The following is a 6,053-nucleotide window of genomic DNA, read 5'->3' on the forward strand; positions in this document are numbered from 1 at the left end:
ATTGACTGGAGTACCACCCCAGGACGAGGGCACTAATGCCCGTCCTTCTGCATTGCCAAGGGCAATGTCTAGTAGATCCAGCAGAGAAAGAGCAGTAAGAGACCCTAGAAGGTCTTTGGATTTGGGTAGAAGCAGATCAGTGAGGGGGACAGTGCAAGGGGATCAGAGGGATGTGGATCAGAGGAGGGATGGCAGTCTCGGAGTAAGTATGTCGGAAGAGGGAATGGGAGAGTCCCAAGGAGGCACTCAGTCTGTAACATTCTAAAAAAAATAATAATAGATAATAAATTAAAAAATAAAAGAAAATAAAATAATCATAAGATAAAATAAAAATTAATAAATAATAAATAAATAAAAGAATAAGAATAAAAAAAGAAAAAGAGAAGAGAAAGAAAAAAAAAAAGAAAAGATAAATTAAATTTTAATTTAAAGCCAAGTGGCACAACCAAATAAAAAGAAAAAGAAAAGAAAAAGAGAAAAAGAAAAGAAGAAGAATAAAAAGTTAGCAGAGAAGGAAAAGAAAAAGCTGGAAAACATCTTCTTCAACTTTTTTTCCTCTCTTTCCCGTGAACCCAATAGAAGACCCATTCCTCCATTTTTTTTTTCACACCAAAATTTCTTCAAAATTCCATCTCCAATCAACTATCCATCTTCTCCCAACACCTTTTCAAAGAAGAATTTGAAGAAAAGAAGAGAAATCAAAGAGAAAATTCAAGGTTGAGGGAGAATGAACAGTAACAAAGGGTTTGGAAATTTAAAGGTATGTTGGGGGTTTTGATATAGGGATGTTTCTTATTATTTTTATGTGAATATTTATGAGAAATATTGTATTAATTTGATTTATTGGTTTATTTTTCATGAAGAAGAAGTGGAAGGGAAGAGTGAAAATTCTAAAGGAAAAGGAAAGGAAAAGGAAAAGAAAAGGAAGATTAAGAAATTTTAAACTTTTTTGGAAGGTTAAGGTTTGTGCTCAACTCCATTTGAATAAATTCAAGAATTTGTTAATTAGGTTTTATTTGAAATCTTTACTGCCTTAGTAGAACTAGATCAAGTGAATAATATTTTTGTTATATGCCATGATTAAAGTTTGAAGAATTGATAAATTTGATAAATAGAAAATTTTGAAATTAATATGTAATTTGAGCAAAAATTGAAGTTATGGACCAGTGAAATGTCTCTGCTTCCTTTGATAGGGATGTAATTTGGCTAAGATATAGTAATAATAATAATAAAAAAAATTAATTATTAGCCTAAATAAGGAATTTTATATTAAATGTTGTAAATTAGTTAAATTAGGATTGAAAAAAAATTATTGGATAAAAATAAAAATTAAAAGAAAAAGAGAAATGAGATATGGTGTATCTGATAAATAGAAAAAGATATTAGATTAGAAAAAATAATAATAATAATAATAATAATAATAAAGATAATAATAGTTAATTTATTAAGGATTAAATGATGAATTTATAATTTATGTAGTTTAATTAAATTAATAGATTTACATGATATGACAATATTTAAAGGCAGAGTTGTAATATGATAAAGTATTATAGTTTGAAAAATTGAAAGTTATACTATATTGAAATTTTTTCCTCATGTTTAAATGTATAAATTATTTGAAGTCTGCCCCTAGTAAGTTTGGTGGGAATTGTGAGTTAGTTTAAGGGTGTGGCATGCCATATATAGATCTTGCAGTACTGCACTACAGTTTCACTGATTCTTGGGATACAATGAGGTATCCTACAGTTATAGAATCGGCTTTTGAGCCATACAGTTATTTGGCACTTTGTGCCATACAGTTATTTGGCACTTTGTGCCCTACAGTTACAGTTTCCTTATCTTATCTAACTTAACAGTCATATTTAAATTTATAGGGGCCAACAGAAAAATAATAAATAAATAAAAGTATTAAGAGAAAATAAAACTTTTTACAGGATGAAGAAAAAGAAAAAGATTATGAAATGAAAATATGTATATATGTGAAATAATAATATGATTTAGATTTATTTCAAATTATTTGCTATATAGTTTACTATTATTTATTTAATTTACTGTGGTTAAATGAATTTTGATTTAAATATTTTATTTATATAAAAAAAAAAGTTGAGCACCACTAAGCAAACTGCTTAGCGCGTAGGAATTTATTTTTCCTCGTGCAGGTTGTGGATCCAAGTAGCAGCAGATCAAGATCTGCATCAAGCCAGTCAGAGTTACATCATTAACTACATTGGGGTATATTTTGTAAATTTTATATAAAGTTACTTTTGGAAAATATGACATGTACATAAAGTTTTCGAGATAAAGTCAAATATGGTTTGAAATGGATATAGTTAAATATTTTAATTTTGGTGTAAATGTGGATGATTAGTATAAGTCTCTGTGTTGAGATTAATGAGGTAGTTTATGAAGTGTTTGATCTGAATTGAAATTGTGTTTATGTTGAAAGGAGTTTGGGGGTTAAGGTTTAAATGGATAGAAGTGTGATATTACTATTCACAGGTGGAATTAAGTCCATATTTTAGAGGAGACTCTGCCGAATTTTCGGTTAAAAAAAAACCCCATGATTTACATGTTATAAAATAAAAGGAAATATAAGAGAATTGTTACAGAATGTAATATCTCCGGCTCAGTTAATTAAATAACCGGGTAGGGGGTGTTACATTTAGTGGTATCAGAGCAGGTTTAGTCGACTCTAGGCAGTATGTGGGTAAATAGTTAGGTATAGGAATATGTACATGCCATATATATAAAAGATATGATATAACTCTGATGCAGATCTATTTTATGAATATTTGCATACCTATCACAAATAAAAAAAGAACTACAAGCAGACATACTAGATCAGGATATAGTAGTAACTAATCCTCTTGGCCACAGTGTAGTTGTCAGTAAAGTATTTAAAGATTGCCCATCTTGATTCACAATCACATTTTTCATGGAGATTTGATTGAATTACCTTTTTGGGAGTTTGATGTGATCCTAGGAATGGATTGGTTGTTTAGATACCAAGTTATAGTTGATTGTAGAAAGAAGAGAATCACGCTAAAGACACCGGAGGGTGAAGAAGTAGTAGTTGTGGGCGAGAGATTAAATTTTCTCTCCAATATTATTTCTGCTACTGCAGCCAGAAGAATGATAAGAAAGGGTTGTGAGGCATACTTAGCCTGTGTTTTGGAGGCTAGGAAGGAGAAACCTATTGTGCAAGATATACCTTTTGTTTGTGACTTCTCTGACGTCTTTTCAGACGAATTACCAGGATTACCTCCAGAAAGAGAAGTAGAATTTGCCATAGACGTTGTACCAAGAACTACACCCATATCAATTGCTCCTTATAGGATGGCTCCCACAGAATTAAAAGAATTAAAAGTGCAGCTACAAGAATTACTTGATAAGGGTTTCATTCGCCCTAGTATCTCTCCCTAGGGTGCACCAGTACTATTTGTTAAGAAGAATGATGGTTCACTGAGATTGTGCGTGGACTACAGACAACTCAATAAGGTGACCATCAAAAATAAATATCCACTGCCCCGTATAGATGATTTGTTTGATTAGCTAAAGGGAGCGGGTGTCTTTTCTAAAATTGACCTGAGATCAGGTTATTATCAGCTCAGAGTAAAGGATGCAGATATTCCAAAGACTGCGTTCAGAACCTGATATGGGCATTATGAATTCCTTGTTATGCCATTCGGTTTGACTAATGCTCCAGCTGCATTTATGGACTTGATGAATCGTATCTTTCACCCTTTCCTGGACCAGTTTGTTGTTGTGTTCATAGATGACATTCTTGTCTATTCAAAGACAAAAGAAGAGCATGATAGGCACTTGAGGATTGTGTTACAAACGCTGAGGGAGAAATAGCTTTATGCTAAATTCAGCAAATGTGAATTTTGGCTGAATGAAATATCTTTTCTGGGACATGTAGTATCTGCAGAAGGCATAAGGGTCGATCCCAAAAAGATAGAGACTATCCTTGCATGGAAGCCACCCAAGAACATTACTGAAGTCAGAAGCTTTTTGGGGTTAGCTGGTTATTACAGAAGGTTTGTAAAAGGATTCTCTCAAATAGCTGCTCCACTGACAAGGTTGTTGCAGAAAAATGTCAAGTTCGAATGGAATGACAAGTGTCAGGCCAGTTTTGATAGATTAAAGGCTATGCCCACAGAGGCACCTGTCCTTACACAACTAGTGTCGGGTATTAACTTTGTGATTTATAGTAATGCCTCTCACAATGGACTTGGTTGCGTGTTGATGCAAGATAGAAAGGTTGTTGCTTATGCTTCCAGGCAATTAAAGTCACATGAAAGAAACTATCCCACCCATGATTTAGAATTAGCAGCCATAGTCTTTACATTAAAGATCTGGAGGCATTACTTATATGGTGAAAAGTGTTATGTTTATACGGATTTTGAGAAAAGGGTGGGTAGTAAGGTGGCTGAACAAATCCCGAGGCCTGGGTGCCTCCTAGGGATTCTCCCATACCTTCTTCTGACATGCTAACTCCCAGACTGCCATCCCTCCTCTGGTCCACATCCATCTCATCCCCCATGTCCTCTGACATTCCTCCCTGAATTGTTCCCCTCACTGATCTGCTCCTACCTAGATCCAAAGACCTTCTAGGGTCTCTTACTGCTCTTTCTCTGCTGGACCTACTAGACATTGCCCTAAGCAATGCTGGAGGACGGGCGCTCGTGCCCTCATCCTCAGGTGGTACTCCAGTCAATCGTGCAGATCGATGAGTTCCTCTCATCCTGTTTTCTGAAAAACAGTACACATCACATAAACATTAGCATCATATGGTTCATGTGGGCACACATGAACCCGCATCACATACATCACATATCATTAATGCACATGCATATAATCATGGCATTTCATATCATCATGCAAGACAGGACTCTACATCCTATCCTAGTGGACATGATCTTCCTATTGTGCTTGACCTTCTATAACGTCTATGAGCCCGACACTCTAGGTCCGACCATATGAACCTAGGGCTCTGATACCATTCTGTAACGACCCAAAAATCGGACCGCTATCGGCGCTAGGATCCAGGTCGGCTTAAGGCCGCCGAGACTCGTAGCAAGGCTGACATGCAATCTGTAAACCTGTTTAATCCCATACATGATCAAGAATATACATAAAAATTTGAACTTTTCTTTTACCAAGCTCAACCTGTGCATGCTCATAACACACATAAAAACTAAAAGTGCTCAACTAACATAAACATACATTTCTACCCCAAGAATCAACTTAAAACTTGTTTAAAACATATAGTGAGCTCAAGATCGGCCCTTACCTCTTGAAGATCGGGAGGAAAACGACCCTAGCTCGGAGATGGGAGAGATTGAGTTTCTTGAACCTCAAAGCTCCAAAACTTGCTTTATGCTCAAAAATCTTCAAAACAAGGTTGCAAACTCATAAAAATCATGAAGAATGGAAGGAAGAAACTCAAGATCGGTGAAGAACGACGGAGAGCTCACCTTGGCCGAAAATGGGGAGAAAAGCTCACCCGTTTCAGCTAAGGGACCCTTTTATAGGTGGCTGGCCAAGCCACATTCGGGGGCCGAACGTGCCTCCGCATGCATGCCATGTTCGGCGGCCGAACCTAGACTTCCCTCACTTATGCTTTCGGGGGCCTAAAGCACACCCAAAGTACATGCATGTTCGGCGGCCGAACTTGAGGTTCGGCGGCCGAACCTGGGTCTTCCTCCAAGATTATTTTCATGCAAAAACTCATTTCCTTTTTACTTAAAACCATGAAATACATTAAAACATTTTATGAAAACATGATTCTACCCTACTAGAGGCTTCCGACATCCGAGATTTCACCGGACGGTAGGAATTCCGATACCGGAGTCTAGTTGGGTATTACATTCTCTCCCCCTTAAGAACATTCATCCCCGAATGTTCCTCAACTAGCACAAGCATAGCAATCAATATAACATACATACATAGCATATAAACACATAGAGATCTAACCTTAAAAGAGATGAGGGTACTGCTGGAGCATAGACTCCCGTGTCTCCCAGGTGCATTCTTCCATATTGTGGTGG

General features: G+C 36.0%; 1 long non-coding RNA gene across 1 annotated transcript; it reads left to right on the top strand.

Annotated features, from left to right (window-relative positions):
• Window positions 1–431: 431 nt before the first annotated feature.
• LOC122725084 lies at window positions 432–2,373 on the top strand. The gene is made up of 3 exons (XR_006352497.1): window positions 432–760; window positions 867–962; window positions 2,160–2,373. It is a non-coding gene; the product is annotated as an uncharacterized LOC122725084 (long non-coding RNA).
• The last annotated feature ends 3,680 nt before the right edge of the window (window positions 2,374–6,053 follow it).

The sequence above is a fragment of the Manihot esculenta genome, chromosome 11 (genome assembly GCF_001659605.2).
Source record: "Manihot esculenta cultivar AM560-2 chromosome 11, M.esculenta_v8, whole genome shotgun sequence".
NCBI classification, from domain to species: domain Eukaryota; kingdom Viridiplantae; phylum Streptophyta; class Magnoliopsida; order Malpighiales; family Euphorbiaceae; genus Manihot; species Manihot esculenta.